The sequence below is a fragment of the Sinocyclocheilus grahami genome, unplaced genomic scaffold, assembly GCF_001515645.1.
Source record: "Sinocyclocheilus grahami isolate Dianchi unplaced genomic scaffold, SAMN03320097.WGS_v1.1 scaffold137.1, whole genome shotgun sequence".
Lineage (NCBI taxonomy): Eukaryota > Metazoa > Chordata > Actinopteri > Cypriniformes > Cyprinidae > Sinocyclocheilus > Sinocyclocheilus grahami.
Window position 1 is genome coordinate 2,033,130 of NW_015505316.1, and position 22,611 is coordinate 2,055,740.

The following is a 22,611-nucleotide window of genomic DNA, read 5'->3' on the forward strand; positions in this document are numbered from 1 at the left end:
ACTCCAACAATGCTGATCAACTATGGCATAACTGACAAATTAATTAGTAAGCCTATGAAAAATAAGCCTATGCACTGTTGTCAAAAAATGATGTTGATCTGAAAGATTCTGCTGTCTATAATAAAATGTAATCATAATATAAGTAAATACAGGAACAGGTTTGGTAATCTGGTAGTGCTGGTAGCTTTGTCATTGTTGTTTCATCCTGACACCATATCCTTAGTCTTTGTTCTTCACAGTAGGAAAGTGTCCGGTAAAATTGTATGCAAAAGAGAGAAAAAAAACACTTCTCTTTCATTGTCTTCATTTCATAAAAAAGGATTTTTCCTCAAAAAGAATGGAAAGTTTCTGTTGAAATAAATGTTCTTTGATAAGTATTGTAAACAATAACACACAAACGTTGGATCAAAGACGGGGTGGGTTTGGTGGATGTCTGTAGGATGGTATTGTTCTGTAAATCAAAGATATGTCTATGCCATTGCTAATTTATTGCCTTGAATGTCATTTTCTTTTTGAATTTGTAAGCAATTTGTCCAGATTGTAATAGGCCTAAGTGGCAGAAAGTGTTGGTCCTCACATGACTGAGCCGGTGAAAGTTTGTGCTACAGGGCACTACACACTTATCTCTAGGCTATTTCTGAATGGGAGACTTATCAATGAAAGCATTATTGTTTGCATGGCTATGATTGCCAGCACCTCTTGCTTGACAGCAGTGAAACTGAGCATGATGAAATAAAAGGTCATTCATTCTACATAAATGTGAAGTGCAGTTGTCAAATACTAAAATCTTCAAAATAGCTTAAAGCTGATCATTTACCAAAATGGGACTGCACCTGTGTCATATTAAATGTTGTTTGAATTGAAAAGTAATACACTATCATTTTATAATAAAAAGAACAATGTTGTCATTTAACCTAAAAATGAGTCATGTGGTAACATCTGAATGAACTGGTTTATATAATCATCAACATTTATATCTGAATTAAGTCAAAACAATACTATTATTATGACTAAATCAACCAGACTAGATTACACCAACAAAAGTCATTTTTAGAAGGTCAGATCAGGTAGAATTAATGTCTTAAGGTAACAATTACAGTTACAATTAGTGTAGTGTTAATGGTTGCCAAGACATTTTGCTGTGAAGGATGAGTTTAAGGACATGATACTGTAATCTTCAGGTCATGTGACCTCTTGAGCTTAAACATGGATGCATCACTCTCTCTGACTAACTTTCGAATGACTGGAAATTCAACTCCGTCTCAGCTTTATAAGTGTTCATTTGCATGATTTTTTCACCTGAGCACAACAATCCCAGTAGCGTTGTCTGATCACATGGCTGTTTCATGTTTGAGTGGCTTTAAAACACTAGAAAACAACAGGCTACATTGGATTTAAGGGACTTTGTAGTGCTTTTCATGTTATGCTTAACCATGGATAATCTGTTTTTAAACCCTGTGTTCCATACTTGTGATTTTAAAAGTGGGTTAGACTTGCCTGGGTTTTGAAACTTTTGCGTATGGACTTTCAGGCGCATTTTTTGCTTTTTTAGAAATTTTCATGCAATATATTAATTTCAGCATTTGAGGGAATTGTCAAACACTGACAGAATACCTGTTAATTGGAGTGACAAAGTAACCAAAGAAACCGTTATGGTCCAAAAAGTCTATTCAGCAACATTGTGATACCATAAATGAATATACTGTATAGCAATGCAAGCTATAATTTAATCAGGTCACATGCTAAGTTCATCCAATCAATGATGCTGACACTGCAAATATGCCAATAAGAGCATAAACATTGCAGCTTTTGAAGTGTGAAACCTCAAAACTTAATTTCTAATTAAAAGAAAATAAGTGTGAAACACTGAAAAAGATAACATAGCATTCTGTTAACCCAGGGTTAAGAATGTGTTTATTTTCGTATGGTAAGGTCTTGCAACTCAAATGTTTATTGAAATACAGATGATATTTCAGTTTCAAAGAGCCCTTTGAAACATTGTGAATCTGACATGGGTAGACACAAGCACAGGTTTTGGGTCAGCCAGTTCACAAAGCTCAAACGAAGACAGCCATTGTCTGAGCAAAGCTTGACCAATCTGATCCAGCGAGCATCCACATCACCATATCTCTTTGTCCTCATCTCGGTCATTTTCATTATCTGTTGTGACACTGTCATTGAGGCTCATGGCACTGAATGAAAGAGCACCTTCTTGTGGATTAAATTGAAACTTTTACACTAACAATGATGGAACAATGTGACTCAGACTAATGGAGAGGCACATTCCAACTGTATTGGTGAGGAGCCTTGTGTTCCTCAATGAGTAGTGCTGGACCCTCTTTTTCATGCGGTCCAATTAGAGACATGTCCTGTCTGCCCTTAGAAATCTGTCAAACAGATAATGAGCTCTTTACAAAGCATTCGTTTGGAGCCCCTGTGCAATGGGCAGAAGTCCCATTTCTGTCACAACTTTGAATATCTATCTTGGTGGCCTGGATCAGCTGCAATGGCCCAGTAGTAAGTCTAAATGAAAGTGCTTCTTGTGTTGGGACTTTAAACTAAAGGATTTGGATTAGGGTCAAAATCATTAATCCTTTTGAATATAGGATTCCAGTAAATATCATATTAGAAGAGTAAAAATGTACTGCACCATGCACCAAAAGTGCAGATCTGCCAAACTATATAACAAACTATAACTAGAACACACAGTATGTATATGTCAATATACAAACCCAAGATCAGGGGTTCAGTTCCCGAAGGAATGCATGATCAAATGTAACTTGAATGCAGTGTGAGTCATTCTGAGTAAAATAAACTAGTAAATGGGTTACAAAGTCAAATAATTAAATAATGTAAAAAATTTTTAGCAAGGTTTCAGATACACGTTTGATGTTTTGGTCACCATTTTTTATTTTACAAACTAAAAGTCCACTGGGAAGACTGGAAAAGTGATACATAGCCTATCATCCCACAAAAGACATAAAAATCTGATTATTTTGATTTGAAGGAGTATAATTGTCTGGCACAACTAGAATGAAAATATACTGTATTTACAGTAAGAGTGTAATTTACATCTTACACTTACAGTAAATGTATAAATTCAGTTTATAAATTATATCCGATTAAGGGGCAGGTTGCATAAAAGCATTTAAAGACAAATGATGCATTAAAGGAATAAGTGCATAATTAAAACATGTTAAGTAAAAGTTCCCCTACTGTTTTTTTTCCCTTTTCTTCTGGGTGGGACTGTTTGATGGAGGAAGTACGCAACAAGGGACAGATTCCGTCTCCCCATCTATTGTTACAGTGAGAGTCTCTCCGGTCTGGCCACTGAGCTTCAGTGTCTTATTCATAAGGAATAATATTTTGTATAAGAACCCTGCTGAGGGGAGGGACTAGAGAACAAAGCGACAACAAAAACTGAACTCAAAGATGTCATGACTCCCCACGAGCCTGGGGAATAACTGGTGACTGAAGAGGCAATGTTGTTCTTCCTCTTGGGAAGCACAAATGCAAAAATAAACCCTGCTGTTCACATTGTAATAGACTAAACAAGTCTTCCTATAACTCAGTCACAAAAATACCTTTTTTTAAAAAGACTAAGTAGGTAATGATGAAGTAGGCCTACTTAACACTGTGTAAGTCTGCCCTCTAGTGAACTGGAATGTGTAACTTGTTGGATTTAGTAGTTAGTATAGATTCAAAGCAGGTCCAAGTTTTATTTTTGCATGCAGTTTTTAAACGAATATACAATTCCTACCCAATTTCAAGGACTAAATACTTTAAATAGATGTAACAGATTGTTTAAAGTAATCAAGTATTGTGTCATAATAGCTGATTTCACTTGAGCAGTAATCACATGATTACTTTGAAATGCTCTAAAACAGGACTTCATTTTTTGTGCAACGATGCAATTTTGACTTATTTATACCGAATCGTTTCATGTGTAACCAAAGCCACTTGAAATCCCCCAAAAAACTGATATGCGTTGTGTTTGAGAGCATTGAGAACATTTTCATTAAATGTGCCTCAAACACACGTATTCAGACTTGGCCGTAATTTGGCTTTAAAAACAAACAAACAAACAACCAAAAACATTAAAGGCAAGATTGCACATGGCACAGACTTCTGTACATATAGCTACATAGCCAAACTCTTTTAAATACAATGATTTTTGGAAATCTTTCATTATTTTTTTTAAGTTATGTTTCCTATAAATTATAGCTATAAATTCAACACATTAATTTTAATCGCGATTGTCCATGATGTCACGTTAACTACCCAAATGGAAAGCATTTGACCAATAGGATTTCAGAAAAAGTTGACACTGGCTGCTAACTGCACCTTGTAAAATAGTAATATCTGAGGATGGGTTGGTTATACCAGTGCCGATGCTGACATTTTATCCTACCCGTCAAATTGTCCTACCAGGGTTTACTGCGCATGCGCACATTAATATTGCATCCTTTTTCTCATGAGGAACAACAATATTTTATGTATCTGCATTACTGTAAGGGTAGGTTTAGGGTTGGGGTTGCTGTAGACTTTAATAAAACACAATCAAATAGGTAGGAAAACATTATTTATTGTTGGTTTCCTGTAGCTGTATCCCTTCTAGCTACAACCAAGAATATAACACATAATTACTGTATTTGCATTACTGTAAGGGTAGGTTTAGGGTTGTGGTAGGTGTAGATGTTAATAAACCATAATTTTACAGGTAGCATTTTTCGTTGTCGAATTGTACTACCCACTGTTTCAATGGGAGGTAGCAAAATCTGACAGGGTAGCACAAATCGGCAGAACACCGATCCTAGTCTTCTGGGGGCCCTACGCAAAACTGTGTCTGCGGGTGGGGGGTAGTGGGGTATGAATGTTTATGAACGAATGAATGAAACGCATTTGTCCGTGTTCCGCTCACGGAAAAGCGCTTGAGAAACAGAATGACTCTTCCGCGGCTTGGTACGCTTTCAACTCGTTGTTTTAGTCTCGAGCAAGACTGTACGACATTCACATTACATGATTTGACTGATTTTTACGTAGAATGTGTGACAGCTCACCGCATTAAAATAAATGATCATTCATGTTTTCATAACCGCTGGCCAAATTCAAAAACGAAACAAAAATTAAATCATCTTTGAGAGCAAGGGGACCCCCTGGTGTTTCGGGGGCCCTACACAGCTTGCGTATTTTGCGTATAGGGAGGATCGGCTCTGGGTTATACTGTAGGTGTTTATGGTGATTACCTTTTGGAAGCTGCCTCGACCAAGTTAAGAAATTATCAGACAAGTGCATCGACCTCAGAGTGATTATCCGTGTAGGGATGTCTCAACCGTCTCACATGAAAATGTACCGGATTCTGGTAAGATTGCAGTTTGTGTTCTGTTGAAAACAAAAGCAACTGTACCGCAGTAAACCAAAGATTGTAACAATTACAAAGACTTTTACAAAACAATTACAAAGAAATAAATACATGGACATAATGACATTGATTAGAGCTTTATTTAGCCTGTTTCAATGTTAGTTGTATATTAACATCCTATAAAAAAATGCATTGCCATGTGAAGAGTTCAGATGCAAAAACATCTAAGTGCCGTTCGAAACATTCTTCTAAAATTAGCATTTTTATCAGGCTCCTGTGTGTAGGTTCAGTAATTTCACTTTTTATGGCAATAAATTGGTATTAAAGTGAAATTATTGAAACTATATTAATACATTAATTTTCAATATAATTTTCTAATGGCTAATTGGTAGTAAGAACTAAGGTGCTGATGGGAGATCCGTTTGCAAGCGTAACTGTATACTGTATACATTTATAAGTTATATTTTATTTTCTAATTTATTATATAGTTTTGTTACTTTATTATTGTTTTATGTTATTTGAGATTGTCTCTTCCTTAACATTTGTTTTACTGCTTTGATCTTGATATATGTAAAAAAAGAAAATAAGATCTTATTAGATTTTACATGTTAATCATTGAAATACATATTTAGATTCACCCGAGACAAATGAGATTTTATGTTGCACTTAATTTTATGTTTTGACACACATTATCCAATAAATAAAGATTAGGTTGATATTTTTTTTAAATTAAGTTTAAGATTTAATCTAATGTCCTATTAAAGTATCTTCTGTGCCTGACTGGATTACATAAAGCATGTCAAATTAGTTTGTTCCATTAACTGCACTGTCACTACTCTTGCACATTAGAGAATATGCATGAAAGGGTTTGGATCATGTGATTGATATCATCTGGGATAGAAATGTGAACATCAACTGATGTGTGATGCCAAGCACTGATCATGCTTCAACCAAAGACCACTCAGACTATAGCCAGAGAATTGAAAACTGCATGGAAATATTCTGATAACAGGCTGGGCAGGGAGTATCATTTGAAAGCTACAAAGCACATGCAGTCCCATCTAATAATCTGATTAAACCTCAAGCACCACTTCCGTCCAGACCACTCAGTTATATATCAGTATCAATATATCAGTTTTTGCCTAAAAATGTATATGGACACATAGTAAATGTATTCATTGGACAAATAAACACATTTTTTAAGGAAAATGTTTCACAAAAGAAATGTTAAAAATAAATAAATATAATTTGTAAAAATATATTCAGTATTTGGAGTTACTTCATTTTATAATGCAATCAAAGAATTATTTGTTTATTTTTATGTGTCTTACTTTACTTTTTGAGGCCTCTGTATACAAAAAATATATCCAGATATGCACAAAATAAATATATGTAGGTGTATGTACTAACCATTCTCACATAAATAGTATAAATGTTTTATGCAGACAATACTGAATCAAAAATCATAATTCATAATGAAATTAGCTTTTAATCAAAATAGTAAGATGCTGAAAACAAGACTTACCTGTTTGCTGTTATCACTCGGCCTAACCAGGCTGGTGGTCTCGTTAGGTTTGGTCTTGTCTGTGGCGGTCATGCTGATGAAAGAAAAAGAGAGAGACCAGAACGCAGAATGAGAAGCAGCTGTCTGCTCCTCCAGCACAAAGGAATACACAAGCCACAACCCACATCTCATTCAACACATATATGAAAACACCCCCATTACATGCTTCTCATCACCTGACGCCTCATTCAGCAACTGAGCAAATATCCATGTCATCAGCTTTTGACCACCATTTGAACAAATCACGCTGGAAAGGCTCACTCATTGTTCAGACTTACTATCTCAACTATATATCTCAACAAGACCAGATGAAACTTCTAAATTATCTAAGCTAACGGAGTGTGTTAAAAATGTAAAAGATTGGATGACCAATAATTTTCTCCTATTAAATTCGGATAAGAGAGAGATATTACTTATTGGACCAAAAGACAGTACACCGAATCTCGTGGATCACAATGTGCAACTAGACAGATGTACGGTTACTTCCTCTACAGTCAAAAATCTGGGTGTTATATTAGATAGCAACTTGACTTTTGAAAATCATATTTCGCATGTTACAAAAACAGCATTCTTCCATCTTAGAAGCATTGCCAAGTTACGAAACATGTTACCTGTTTCTGATGCAGAAAAGCTAGTTCATGCATTCATGACCTCTAGACTGGACTATTGTAATGCACTGCTAGGGGGTTGTCCTGCATCTTCAATAACCAAGCTACAGGAAGTCCAAAATGCAGCGGCTAGAGTCCTTACCAGGTCAAGAAAATATGATCATATTACCCCAATTTCACAGTCTCTGCACTGGCTACCTATTAAGTTCTGTATCAGTTACAAAATATTATTACTTGCCTATAAGGCCCTTAATGGGTTAGCTCCTGCGTACCTAACTAGTCTTCTACCACGCTACAATCCATCACGCTCCCTAAGGTCGCAAAACTCTGGACTTTTGGTAGTACCTAGGATATCAAAGTCCACTAAAGGAGGTAGAGCTTTTTCACATTTGGCTCCAAAACTCTGGAATAGCCTTCCGGATAACGTTCAGGGTTCAGACACACTCTCACTGTTTAAATCTAGATTAAAGACACATCTCTTTGGCCAAGCATTCAAATAATGCATCTCATAATCTTGTACTGCAGTTATATCTGATCTAATGCACATTATTATGATTTAGTTTGGGTTAAACAAATCAATTTTACTTGGTTGGAACAGCAGCTACGCTAACTATGTTTGTATTTGTTTCTCTGTTTCTGCTGGGATTAACATCCCGTGGTAACTAGGATTTACACAAGCTTCAGTCTGGATCCAGAACACCTGAGAAGAGATGATGCAACCCCTCAGAGGACCTCAGACAGGAACCAGATGAGTCCTCTGCACAATGTGACTTTGCTGCAGCCTGAAATTGAACTGCTGGTTGTCTGGTCAGAGGAGAACTGGCCCCCCGACTGAGCCTGGTTTCTCCTAAGGTTTTTTCTCCATTCTGTCACCGATGAAGTTTTGGTTCCTTGCCGCTGTCGCCTCTGGCTTGCTTAGTTGGGGACACTTCATTTCCAGCGATATCGTCGACTTGATTGCAAAGATATTATTTAAACTGAACTGAGCTGGATGATGACATCACTGAATTCAATGATGAACTGCCTTTAACTGAAAAATTAGTGTTTACTATTGTCATTTTGCATTATTGACACTATTTTCCTAATTAATGCTGTTCAGTTGCTTTGTCACAATCTGTATTGTTAAAAGCGCTATATAAATAAAGGTGACTTGACTTGACTTACATTACAGATTATTACACGTAAAGTACTGTCTTATTCAATCAAGCTACTGGAAGTTTCTGCACCTTGCCTATTCTGATCATAGGTTAACATGAAAGCAATGTACACTACACTTATACATTTTCTTTTTAAAAAGCCAGTGCATTTTCCAGACATTTCTTTCAACCCTAAAACACTACATAATGCAGTGCATACTTCAAAATACAGTACCATTCAACAGTTTGGATATGATGAACATAATAATAATACTGAGTTATAATACTGAGTTTAAATACATTTTAAAATGTAATTTATTAATATGATAGCAAAGCTGAATTTTTAGCGGCCGTTACTCTGTTTTCAGTGTCACATGATCCATCAGAAATCATTCTAATATGCTGATTTGATGCTCAAGAAATATTCATTTTTATTATAAATGTTGGAAATGATTGTGCTGCTTGATATTTTTGGAAACTGTGATACATTTATTTGAAATATAAAGTTTTAACATTATATAAATGTCTTTACTGCCACTTTGGATCAATTTAATGCATCCTTGCTGAATAATAGTATTCATTGGTTAAAAAAGTTTTTTACAGACCCTCAACTTTTGAATGGTAAATAAACAAACATGTTTCAATAAAAGTAATCCATAATTAGAAAATTATAATTGATATAATCTAAAAAATAGCAGAAGTAGTAATAATAAAATTAAATAAATAACCTGAACATTTACCTAATGACATTAATACAGCAATTTGCTTTCTAAAATCAAAAGATTATTATGTTCTATTGACAGCCATATAGTTTTATGTTTTCTCTTAATGAAACATGTGTCGTGTCAACATACATGTGTCAATATTGTATAGATATTTATTTTATATTCCAGATATAATATTTTATATAGAGGCTAACATTTGTTTGTTTGTTTGTTTTTCACTATATGAAAATATGTAGCTAACTTTGCATTTTAAGAAAGGGAGTCCTTCAGGTAGCTACCTCTGGCTTAGCGTAAACAAACAAAATATAATGACAGGCCTTCCCTGAAATGAACTTTTTATTTTGTGCAGAATAATTTGTGAAATAGTACTCCATTTAAAATACATGTGTAAATATCCACAAAGGCTACTTTGTCGTGTACAAAGGCTACAAGTACCGTGCTTTACTTTGACGTGAACATTCAGTGGCTTGTCAGTAGATGGCAGCAGTAAAACACTAAGATTGAAATGTCTCTTTGCTCATTTTATCTCTGTTGCACATTTGAAACGGCTTTCAAAAGGTAAATTCTACTCACTTATCACTTTTCATACAGTGTATATTTGGATAAAAAAATTATTATAAAGAAGTAGAGCAAATACCTCAGGGATATTCTTGTACTTATCATTAATATTTCAGAGGGAAAGTCTTGCATAATGGATCATATTGACGGTAATTGTGTGTGATGTCATGTAAACATTGATTATGACCTCTGAACCTTCGCGGTGCGTTCACTGCAGGAGATGGAAATGTTTCTTTCCAGTGCAAGACAGACTGACAGCATTAACCACCACAGTTAACCTGTAAAAGACACTTCACTGTATGAAAACATTAAAGATCAGATTAAAAAAATCAGTCTTGCCTTTACAAATGTTAATGTCTGTCTCCAGGGATGAGAAATGAGCAGTAGGCTGGTGATGGCATGTGTGTGGATGCACAGGCAGCAGTCTGCCCTCATTCAGAGGAGGTGAGTGGTTTACAGCTCAATGCAGGGGAGATGGATGGGAAAGGGGTGAGCGTCTCGTATAAATTTGGGCAATTACAGTGACTCTGGGGCGTTTACGGCTGATAAGGAACTGCACTGAGTGAGGTAGAGCTCTTTTTCACCCCTGACAACAACTTTGTAAAGTGTGATGGATCCTGCTAATCCAGTGTCAGTCTTTACTGTTCTGGAAATTGAAAGGGGATGTTCTTATTAACCAACCATTTCTCAATTTAATGCTCCCTTCACTGTTTTCTTGAGGGAACCTTACAACATTGTGAAACTTCACTGTCTTGGCTGGTCGGGTGAATTCCTATGAAAATTACCAACCATCTATCAATGCCTTGTTGGTAATTTTGAGAAGGAATGTGCCTGTGTGGTGGCAGCAATGACGTCAGCGCCGTTCATGTCGGTTCATATTAGCCATATAGAGTGGATTCAGGTCACTGCATTGGCCTACACTCTTTAATCCTTCCTGGATTTATGAAAAACCATTTCCTATTGCATCAGTAACATCTATTAGAATAAAATGTTATGACAAGCTTAATGCTAATCAGGCACACATCAGGTGTTCATCCTGTGCCATTTTAATTTGATTGAGCGTATGCTATTGGTAATCAGAACGACTTCAGCACAACTAAACTAGTCTTTCAGCTCAGTTTCTGAGTCTTTTGATAGCTCTTTCTTACAAGAAATGCTGTATATATATATCTGTGTGTGTTTTCAATATTTCAGATTCAAGATGCATATTTACTGGACTGAAGCAACTTAGGTTTACTTGATTATCCATACTTTTTTTTTTTTTTTTTTAAGAAAAATCATGCAAAAATAGCATATTAAATATGATACCTCAGGCTTTTGAGGAACATTTATTTCTCTAGCATCCTTGCATTGTATTTTATGTTTTGTCACCCACAATAAAAACCACAGAACTTTGATCATAAAACTAAGCATTTAATTATCATCTAATAACCTATAAAGATCTGACTGACTTGCATTACAAACTTTCATTTTACTTACTGACTATATATATATATATATATATATATATATTATGTGTACTGTGTATATTTATTATGTAAATATAAATACACACATATACAGTATATATTTTGAAAATATTTACATGTATATATTTATATTCATATAATTTATATTATATATATAAATATATTTAGTATATAAACATAACATATTTCTCTTAAATATATATTTGCATGTGTGTGTGTTTATATATATATAATAAATATACACAGTACACACACATATATTACGTAAACAAAAACTTTGATTTTGGATCCGATTAATCGCAATTAAACATTTGACAGCACTCATATATTTATATATATATATATATACCAAATAACTCAAACAACAAATATATAATGCAGCAAGAACCGAATCTGCTTATTGTAAACTTTATTTTCACATTTAATACATAGTTGACCCAGCTGAACATAAGTTTCCAAAAAGTTTCACTAAACGGCCTATGATCAAAATAAAAGTTCAACAAATAAAACTATCACATAACATATTAATAAAACAGGCATAATACACAATTGTGACCACACCTAAAAAACTCCCATCTGGATGATATGGTCATGCAAACATGTTCAAATGATATTTAAATAAAACATGTCAGAAAACCTCAAATAATGTATTGCCATGTCAAACCACTATAGAACACAGGCCTGCTTTACATGTAAGGTAGGAGCTAAAATATCCAGATTGAATTCCCCTTATTCAATACACTCAGTACACAAAATGTCTTGGATTTCCATTTTCTCATAGTCTTGGCGAATGTTTTCCTACCATTGTGGAAATGTGTGCTCACATACCTGTACTAATTATTAGCTAGTTGTTAATACAAATCAAGAACAAAGGCTAGACCTCTTATGGCTATACCTCATACCAAGAATCACAACAAATAGTCTTGTAGTGTATAAGCTCAGTAAACCACAAGTGGACTAAATCGGGAGGTTTCAAACTGGGGTTCAGGGCAAGAGAGTGCTATTTGGAAAATGTAAACAAGTAAAATCCGAGTATGGATATACATATATATATATATATATCTCTATTTTCTGTTACATGATAGCTGCTTTGAAACCATATGTTATTAAAATTAATATGCAAATACATTTGAATTGAAATCATATTCAAATTCAAATATTGAGTTGAACAATGTAAATATTTATGTATGACAGTATGCATAACATAAATAATTAAAATAAGCAAACATTTTCCATATAATATCTTAATAATTTATTTTGGCTACAATCACAAATGAAACGGATCATTTACATCTGCTACAGTACATGTTGTCTTCATGTTATCTCAATTAAAAACACTGATATACTTCCCTAGTTTAAATGGCTCTCACTTCTTCTAAAACATAAAACACTGTACAGGCTCGTTACAGGATAACGATCTTCTCTTTCTCTCACACACACACACACACATACATACATACAGACTTAACAGAAGCATAAGGAACTTATTATCAGAGCAGAAAATAGCACAATCACTCCGTTCATTCTCCTGGCTGTCCTCTGACCTGTTTAATTATGACCAACGCTGCTTATGCACCTGTGTGTCCCAGACTATTACACCTCCCATCACTTAACGGCTTTTAGTATCACAGCATCCTGTTCCACATCCAGCCACTTTATTGCCTCACGCCACAACCGAAAAAAACCCCTACTGTTTGAATCACCCTTGAGCGAGACCGGTGCAATTGTGTACTTGAGGTGTTCAGCATTCAGCCATGATTGCTGTTTAATGCTCTTTGTTGAGGTGGGCTCGTAAAAGTCAGGGTGTGTTGTAGGCTTCCACCCCCCACCGGCTCTAATGAGACACAGAGGCTTAATAAGATGGAGGATAGTGCACACATGCAGACAGGACATTAGCACGCTGTTGTTAGACTACAATTCCTCCCTCTGCTCAGCACTGAGACTGAACCGCTTTCTCACAACATCTACGACAGGAGACATGCATTGCTGCTTCACACTTTTTGCATTTATACCCTCTTTGTGGCACAATTTTTGCATTTTTGTTCACATAGAACAGTATTTGCAACCCAACATATGGGATTTATATTATACTACCATACTATATTCTTTTATATATATATATATATATATATATATATATATATATATATATATATATATATATATATATATATGTATGTATATGTATATATTTACTTTGAATATGCAAACTGAGGGTCTGAATTTAATATTAGAAATTAGCAAAAAGACATGCATTGCTGCTTCACACGTTTTGCATTTACACCCCCTTTGTGACATTTTTTGCATTTTCATTCATATAGAACAGTATTTGCAACCCTAAATATAGGATTTATATTATACTATCATATGTATATATTTGCTTGAATATGCAAATTGATTTCAATATTAGAAATTTGAAAGCAAAAGCATTGCTGCTTCACACTTTTTGCATTAACACCCTATTTGTGGCACCATTTTGCATTATTATTCACATATTGTAGTCTTTGCAACTCTAAATATGTGATTTTTGTTATGCTATTATACTGTACTCTTCTATATATTGTATATATTTACTTTCAATATGCAAACTGGGGGCATGATTTTAAATATTAGAATTCTGACAGCAAAAAGACTTGCATTGTTGCTTCACACTTGACATCATTTTTGCATTTTCATTCACATATTACAGTATTTACAAACCTAAATATGTTTTTTTATTATACTATACCCTTTCTACACATTGCACATATTTACTCTGATTATACATAATGAGGGTATGATTTTCAATATTAGACGTTTGATAGCAAAAATAGGTGCATCGACAGACCACATGTATCACAACAACCCTGTCAAAAGGTTTCTGTAAGAGAGCGAAACAAGAGAGAAGAGAAGGGAGGAGCTAGAGGTGGATCATACCGAATCCAGAGCAGCCTACTGGTGCTTTGAAGTCACATGATTGCTTTAGGAATGCTAATTCATGCTGTATTTTTTTTCTCCTCCTCTCTGCTTGGTGTAGTATGTGCCTGTCGGATAGAGCAGACCTCAGACATGGTGTAGGATATCAGGAAAGGAACAAGCGATTGAAGTTGAGACGAGGCCTGTGTTGAGGGTATGTAGAGCTTTATTAAGATGTGCTGTTGTTTTTGGTTTCATATGTGACTGTAAATGTCGGTTGTTCAGGAAGCCCTACTTATATTTAAATATGTCTCTTCAAGCTTAGTGTCTTATATCAACAGTATGTGTGGTCTGTATGTTAAATAGAGTGCATAAATGTGCATATGCCTGTGCATGTCTGTCTCGGCACAATGAAAGCTGTTTACTTTGGAGAATTCCACCACATGTCTCCACTGCTTTCAGTACATTACTAACATCAGAGAGAGCGACACAGATTGACAGATATTATGTAGGTGGGCTCGAGGAACTTGAGACCCTCCTTTCAAATTATACCTAATAATGACATTATTTACTCACCCTCCTGTATGATTTTCTTTCATAATCGTGTTGTTTTGTCCATACAGTCAAAGTCAGAGGGGTCCAGTGTTGGTTTGGACCCCATTGACTTTCATTGTATGGACAAAAACATAAAAAATGTCTTAAGTGTGAATAAATTTTTGGGTGAATTATCCCTTTTATGTGTCAACCTGATTACTCAATATTATCAATAAGACAAGTACTATGACTGTAGTATTACCACCAAAGCTGAAGGTGAGTGATTTACGTGGACATGCGTCACATCATTTGCGATATTTTTAGGATTATCGATGAGTTTGTTCAGCACACATGTACACAAGAAGCTTTTAGACATCTCGTAAGACTAAATGGAGACAATGCATTCCCGGACAGGGGAGTGTTGCGCTAGTAGACTGACTGACTGACAGCTAGTGCTGATACAATTCATTTAACCTATTGCCTCTCAAATAACAAGACCATCTGCACTCTTTCGGTGCATGCTAGTTTGACCCAACGCTCTGTAAACAAAGCCAAGCAGAGCGACGCTTGTGTGTAATCTCACCAGTGTCATCTTATGAATTTGACACTGAACATCTGGACAATTGTTTTTGTGTGTTAGCTTTATATGTCATGGGTGTTTTATATGTACTTGTGCAATCGTGCTATAGAGTGAAGGAAGCAATAGTGTGTCGTTCATTATACTATTAAGGTACTTCCAGGTTACTGCAGATGAATCGAGCAAAGCTTGTTGCTCTCAAACCACCATTGGGCAGGTCACTTCTGTACGGTAATTGGGGTAAGACCCTCATGTCCAATGAGCTTGAGTAGTTTACCCTCACCCTCAGGTCACTCTAATAATCAGTCAAACAGGAGGGACACAACTCCGGTCCCCATTAAAGCACCAGGAAATGAGGGGCTTGTTGAGTAGCGCAAGAGGCTCCTGTAGTCAAGAGAAAAGAGATAGAATGAAATTAACACACTCATGCAAGGTTTTTCTTTTATGATTCTCTCTCAAGGCCTGATATTTTCTGCGGAAGAAACAAATGTTGCATTAAAGGGGTCCTATTATGCTCTTTTACAAAGTCTTGATTTTGTTTTGGGGGTGTACTAGAACATGCTCTCAGGCTTGGTGGTTCGAAAAACGCATTATTTTTCCACATAATTTACATTATTAAAATACCTTTCTCCCCAGGCTGGCACAAACGGCTCGATTAGTTCCGGCTTTGATGAAGGTCCGCCTTCTGAAAAACAAAATGTGTTGTAATTGGTTAGCTGTCCCAGTGCGTTGTGATTGGCGAACAGCTTAGACGGTGTTTCAGTACTGCCACGCCCCTTGCTCCATCTTTCAACAAAAGCTTTTGGGAATCCGGCACTTCTCACTCGTGTTGTGGAAGCTGTCCTCATTAAAATGCGCAGCACACAATAGCAAATTGGGGTTATAATGCTCAGGAACAGAGTTAAAAAATAAATTGCAACCACTGTTTCCTGACATCATTCGCTTTCGGAAGCCCAAACAAAGACGTTTGAGCATGGAGGTGAAAAAAACAGCGTTTCAGGCAGTCGCGCATGGTCGCGCCACGTCTTTAAAATTCAAATACTTTATTTTCTATGAGTTTATGCACACCGCGGCGCCGTTCGGCGTCTGTCCGTGGTGCCCAGCTACGTCGTGTTGTACTTGTAAGAATTGTTCTAGACCAGCGGTTCTCAATTCCAGTCCTCGCGTACCCTCGCTCTGCATGTTTTGAACGTCTCTCTTTGTTAACACACCTGATTCAGATCATCTCGTTAGAAGTGAGCTCCGTGCATGAACTGTGTTCCGATTTACATGATCCCTACACAGTTTCCATTGCTCCCTACTCCCTGAGCAGGGGAAATCCGTTGAAGTTTACTTCACTTCGGAATATTCATTTACAGATTTGCGCTGCGCCGCTGCCTGCAGCGTCTTCACACACAAACGAAACTTACTAGAGAAGCATGAAGTGGGACATAATATACCTCTGTAAATAAATACTATTTAAATTCACGTCTCGCACACTTAAATGCCCTTTGTATGGAACATATACGCTAAAATATCTCCCTTTGGAGTGGACTTTGAGATTTGTAACTTTCTAGATCTTTTTAATGCCCAAACATACACACTACACACTGACTAAAATTAAAAAAGTGAAAAAGCATAATAGGACCCCTTTAAGTGATAAGATATCTGAGTGTACTCAGGTAGTTCATTAAAATACCTTTGATTTAATCTAGTCAAGAATATAAACAAAATATAAGTGCAACAACACAAATTCAATAACATGTAAGAGTAAAGGCAACCTTCGACCATAAACTATTTTCAAGAAGGTAATTAAAGCAAAACAAGAATGCATGACAACACAAACAGTAGTTCTAAATTCTAAGTCAGAAAACACATGTAGAAAAATGTATTAGTGTTGGCATGTTCATGTATTGTAAGGGATTTGGGGCTTTTTTCTCTGTAAAGTTACCTATAAATATGGGCAGTTGCAGATTGAGTTGCTTTTTTGGAATTATTTACAGAATATTTACAGAAGTGTCTCTGAGGAAGCTTATTTAAGGTTGAAATAAAAAATCAGCCTATCTATTTTGCTAAAGTTCATCCAAAAATGTTAAATCTTTCATCATTTACTTATCCTGAAGTTGTTCTAAACCTGTATGAATTTCTTCTGCAGAACACAAAATAAGATATAATGAAGAATATGGATAACATACAGTTGATGGTCCCCATTGACCTCCATTCTTCAAAATATCTTCTTTTGTGTTCAGCAGAAGAAAGAAATGCATGCAGGTTTGAAATAACTTAAAAGCTCTGGTACGTTTTTGTGTATTTTCGCCTAAATTTGACATACCCAAATTCAAATGTTTACCCTACACACATACAATGGAGGAAATGAAAAAAAATGGTGTCATTTTTGGCTGTTTTGGGCTGACTGAAGCAATCGTGCAAGTAGGAATGTGATGCATCTGAATGTTTACACATTCTTCTGAAATTTTTTTCGCAATCATTAGGCGGAAATTCGTGTGTGGGACAAATACATTTCTAAGCTTCATCTTACTGCTTTATGTATCATAAAACCAAAAGTAATGGTATTCTTTGTAAATAAGACACTCTAAGCGTTCAAATGATACCATATATGGGCTGATACCATATAAGGAAGGCTTTGCAAATGAAGCATAAACACTTTTTACGTGATTTTGGACCCATATCCGGGTCCGCAGAGTTTAAGTTTAAGTAAATGATAAAAAAAAAAGTTTTTTTTGGTTTTTGGTTGAACTATCCCTTTAATGCATGTTAAAGATGTTATTATGAACAATTCTTGTATGTATATATGTTTTTTTTACCTTCTAATTTTTAAAGGGGTCATATGATGCTGCTAAAAAGAACATTATTTTGTGTATTTGGTGTAATGAAATGTGTTTATGCTGTTTAAGGTTAAAAAAACACATTATTTTCCATGTACTGTACATTATTGTTTCTCCTCTATGCCCCGCCTTTCTGAAACGCCTCGATTTTTACAAAGCTCATTGGTCTGAAAAGCGAGGTGTGCTGTGATTGGCCCTCTATCCAGTGCGTTGTGATTGCCCGAATACCTCAAGCATGTGACGGAAATATTATGCCCCTTACCATATTGTGACGATGCCCTGTCAGGCCGGAGCGATGATTCAAAAACATGAAAACCCATTATAAACGAGGCATTCGTTGCATCCAGTGGGTACATAATTGTTCATTCGTTGCATCGCGCCGCGTAAACATAAAACCATGTAGGCTTGTTTTTTTTATCTGGAAACACTCAAATGTATTGAGAGTTTGCCTAAAAATATGAGTCTCTGTACTCTTTCTAAAGCAGTATTACTACAATGTTCTAAAAAAATTCAGTTGATTAAGTCCAGTTGACAATTAACTTTTCCATCTTGCTTCTTCAGTAGACCAAATCCCTTCACACTAAACACAATTGCTTTCAATTTTAACAGACAGCAGTCCAGTGTAGAGCATACTGTATATCACATGCTGATGATAGTTCTTTTGAGGGAAGAGGTCTGTTTTTGAGCACATGCAACGACCCCTTGATCTTTAATGAGCTATACAGGACTCAGCAATATGTGTTATGTGGCATCGAATGGTGAGATCCATCTCCAGTGATGAAAGCGGTGAGAAACAGTAACAGATGAGCCGAGATGTTTTCATACAGAGCTGTCCAAGCCCTCATGAAGATGAGATGCAGACCCAGCGAATGAACGCGTTCACCATGACATTCTTCTGTCATGGCTGATGATGCTCCCGTGTGACTCAACCATTAACACAAACTCAAAACAGACCGTATGTCAGGGCTCTATCTTTCTTTTCTGACAGTTTCTGATACTTATCTGACGTTTGGATATGTTCACTGCTCTTCTCTCCTATCTTTCCTGAGAATGACAAGTTTTGCCCTTAGAGAAATATTTGCAGAATGGGTGTATGCTTGTGATGCCCTGGTTCAAGAGTCAAAGCTGCCAAAAGTGATTAATCATATTGAGTGCTGCATCAGCATAACTAACCGATAATTCTCAGTCATTGAGTTCAGTAGGTCAGTACTACTAAATCTGGCAATATTTGCAACAACAAGCGTTTGATACATGCCTTGTTATCCTGGAGAGGTAACATTTTCAGTTTTGTGTATTTTCGCCTAAATTTGACATACCCAAATTCAAATGTTTACCCTGCACACATACAATGGAGGAAATGAAAAAAAATGGTGTCATTTTTGGCTGTTTTGGGCTGACTGAAGCAATCGTGCAAGTAGGAATGTGATGCATCTGAATGTTTACACATTCTTCTGAAATTTTTTTCGCAATCATTAGGCGGAAATTCGTGTGTGGGACAAATACATTTCTAAGCTTCATCTTACTGCTTTATGTATCATAAAACCAAAAGTAATGGTATTCTTTGTAAATAAGACACTCTAAGCGTTCAAATGATACCATATATGGGCTGATACCATATAAGGAAGGCTTTGCAAATGAAGCATAAACACTTTTTACGTGATTTTGGACCCATATCCGGGTCCGCAGAGTTTAAGTTTAAGTAAATGATAAAAAAAAAAGTTTTTTTTGGTTTTTGGTTGAACTATCCCTTTAATGCATGTTAAAGATGTTATTATGAACAATTCTTGTATGTATATATGTTTTTTTTACCTTCTAATTTTTAAAGGGGTCATATGATGCTGCTAAAAAGAACATTATTTTGTGTATTTGGTGTAATGAAATGTGTTTATGCTGTTTAAGGTTAAAAAAACACATTATTTTCCATGTACTGTACATTATTGTTTCTCCTCTATGCCCCGCCTTTCTGAAACGCCTCGATTTTTACAAAGCTCATTGGTCTGAAAAGCGAGGTGTGCTGTGATTGGCCCTCTATCCAGTGCGTTGTGATTGCCCGAATACCTCAAGCATGTGACGGAAATATTATGCCCCTTACCATATTGTGACGATGCCCTGTCAGGCCGGAGCGATGATTCAAAAACATGAAAACCCATTATAAACGAGGCATTCGTTGCATCCAGTGGGTACATAATTGTTCATTCGTTGCATCGCGCCGCGTAAACATAAAACCATGTAGGCTTGTTTTTTTTATCTGGAAACACTCAAATGTATTGAGAGTTTGCCTAAAAATATGAGTCTCTGTACTCTTTCTAAAGCAGTATTACTACAATGTTCTAAAAAAATTCAGTTGATTAAGTCCAGTTGACAATTAACTTTTCCATCTTGCTTCTTCAGTAGACCAAATCCCTTCACACTAAACACAATTGCTTTCAATTTTAACAGACAGCAGTCCAGTGTAGAGCATACTGTATATCACATGCTGATGATAGTTCTTTTGAGGGAAGAGGTCTGTTTTTGAGCACATGCAACGACCCCTTGATCTTTAATGAGCTATACAGGACTCAGCAATATGTGTTATGTGGCATCGAATGGTGAGATCCATCTCCAGTGATGAAAGCGGTGAGAAACAGTAACAGATGAGCCGAGATGTTTTCATACAGAGCTGTCCAAGCCCTCATGAAGATGAGATGCAGACCCAGCGAATGAACGCGTTCACCTCAGCGCTCACCATGACATTCTTCTGTCATGCCTGATGACTCTCCCATGTGTGACTCAACCATTAACACAAACTCAAAACAGACCGTATGTCAGGGCTCTATCTTTCTTTTCTGACAGTTTCTGATACTTATCTGACTTTTAGATATGTACACAGCTCTTCTCTTCTGTCTTTCCTGAGAATGACAAGTTTTGTCCTCAGAGAAATATTTGCAGAGTGGGTGTATGCTTGTGATGCCCAGCTTCAAGAGTCAAAAACCGCCGAAAGTGATTAATCAAATTGAGTGCTGCAGCAGCATAACTCACCGATAATTCTCAGTCACCGAGTTCAGTAGGTCAGTACTACAAAATCTGGCAATATTTGCAACAACAAGCTTTTGATCATGCCTTGTTATCGTGGAGAGGTAATATTTTCAGTTATTTTCAACTGAATACATTTAGTTTTAAAACACTTGCTATTTCATATTGAATAAGAAACATAATACCATAAAGAGTGTTGTACAGCAACAGCATATTTATGAGTGTGATATTAATTTCAAACAACAGTTCAATAAACAAGAAATTAATATTGAGTAACTTAAATTTTAAACATTACTTGGCGTGGATTCTTTTTACATAGTCGGGTTTTGAACACATCAGTGTGTTTGAACGAATTGGTTGAGAGAATTATTAAATGACTCACAACAGCAGTCAGTTGTTTAGATCCAGAATGAATCTGTGTGTTTGAACAAACACAGTGTTGTTTCGATTCTGAATAAATCAGTGTGTTTAAAAGAATCGCTTGAGTGAATGTTTCAGTGACTTGCTCAGAACAACAATCAGTTCCTGACTTTAAGTTCCTGAATGAATCTATGTGTTTGAACAAATTGACGGAATGATTAATACACAGACTGTTCCTCTGTCCAGAATGCACTAACACAGACAACCGGAGTGATACAAACAGCAAAAAGTCACAGTGACCAGCACTCTTGTACCGCCTCTTGACCAATTAAATTTGAGAACTGGAACTAACTAATGTATAATCAGTAAAAAGTTTTCTCGATATGCACAGGTCACACTTTCCTGGCAGAGTAAAGCTGAACAGGATCTGAATGAGAATGTGTGCGAGCTGCTGACAGCCTGTAGTAACTGTTTGAAAGTGTATGAAGTGAGTGCAGACAACTCTCTCTCCCTCTACTGCTGCCTGGGCAGATGAAAGTGATTCTTGCCTGCCTCTGAGCTCCATACCCAGGTGTTCTCTGTCCTCCTCTCCCTCTCACTCAGCTCTCCGGCTCAGCAGCCGACAGCTACACAGCTGCTTGACATAAATCTCCTTTTTCTTTCCTTTTTTTTGGAGAAGCAAAGCTTAAGGCATTAATAATTTGGTTCCTCACCAGCAAGGGCAGCAACCACTGATATTTGGCCCATATTCCATCCAATTTATCTTTAACTCGACTAGCTCATGTTATTAGGGTTATATATGTAAAAACATCCACATTTAAATACTCGGCTTCAGTGGATGTCATGACTTTGAGATTTCCCCAAAATGCTGAAATTCAGTCACACTTTCTCCTCTGCATATAAGATATAATTTACAGTCAGTAGGTCAGTATTGCAAAATACTCCACCTATTAGAAAGCTAGTAAATAAATACATGAACTTGAAAA

The 22,611-nt window shown here is 36.1% G+C and overlaps 1 protein-coding gene across 2 annotated transcripts in view; it reads left to right on the forward strand.

Moving 5' to 3' along the window:
* The first annotated feature begins 14,416 nt into the window (after window positions 1-14,416).
* Window positions 14,417-22,611, forward strand: part of LOC107591107 (polyhomeotic-like protein 2) — a 44,198-nt gene continuing 36,003 nt past the window's right edge. For both annotated transcript variants that reach the window (XM_016280145.1, XM_016280146.1), the window contains exon 1: window positions 14,417-14,531. The gene's annotated coding sequence lies outside the window, so the exon portion shown is untranslated. The remainder of the gene's footprint in view (window positions 14,532-22,611) is intronic.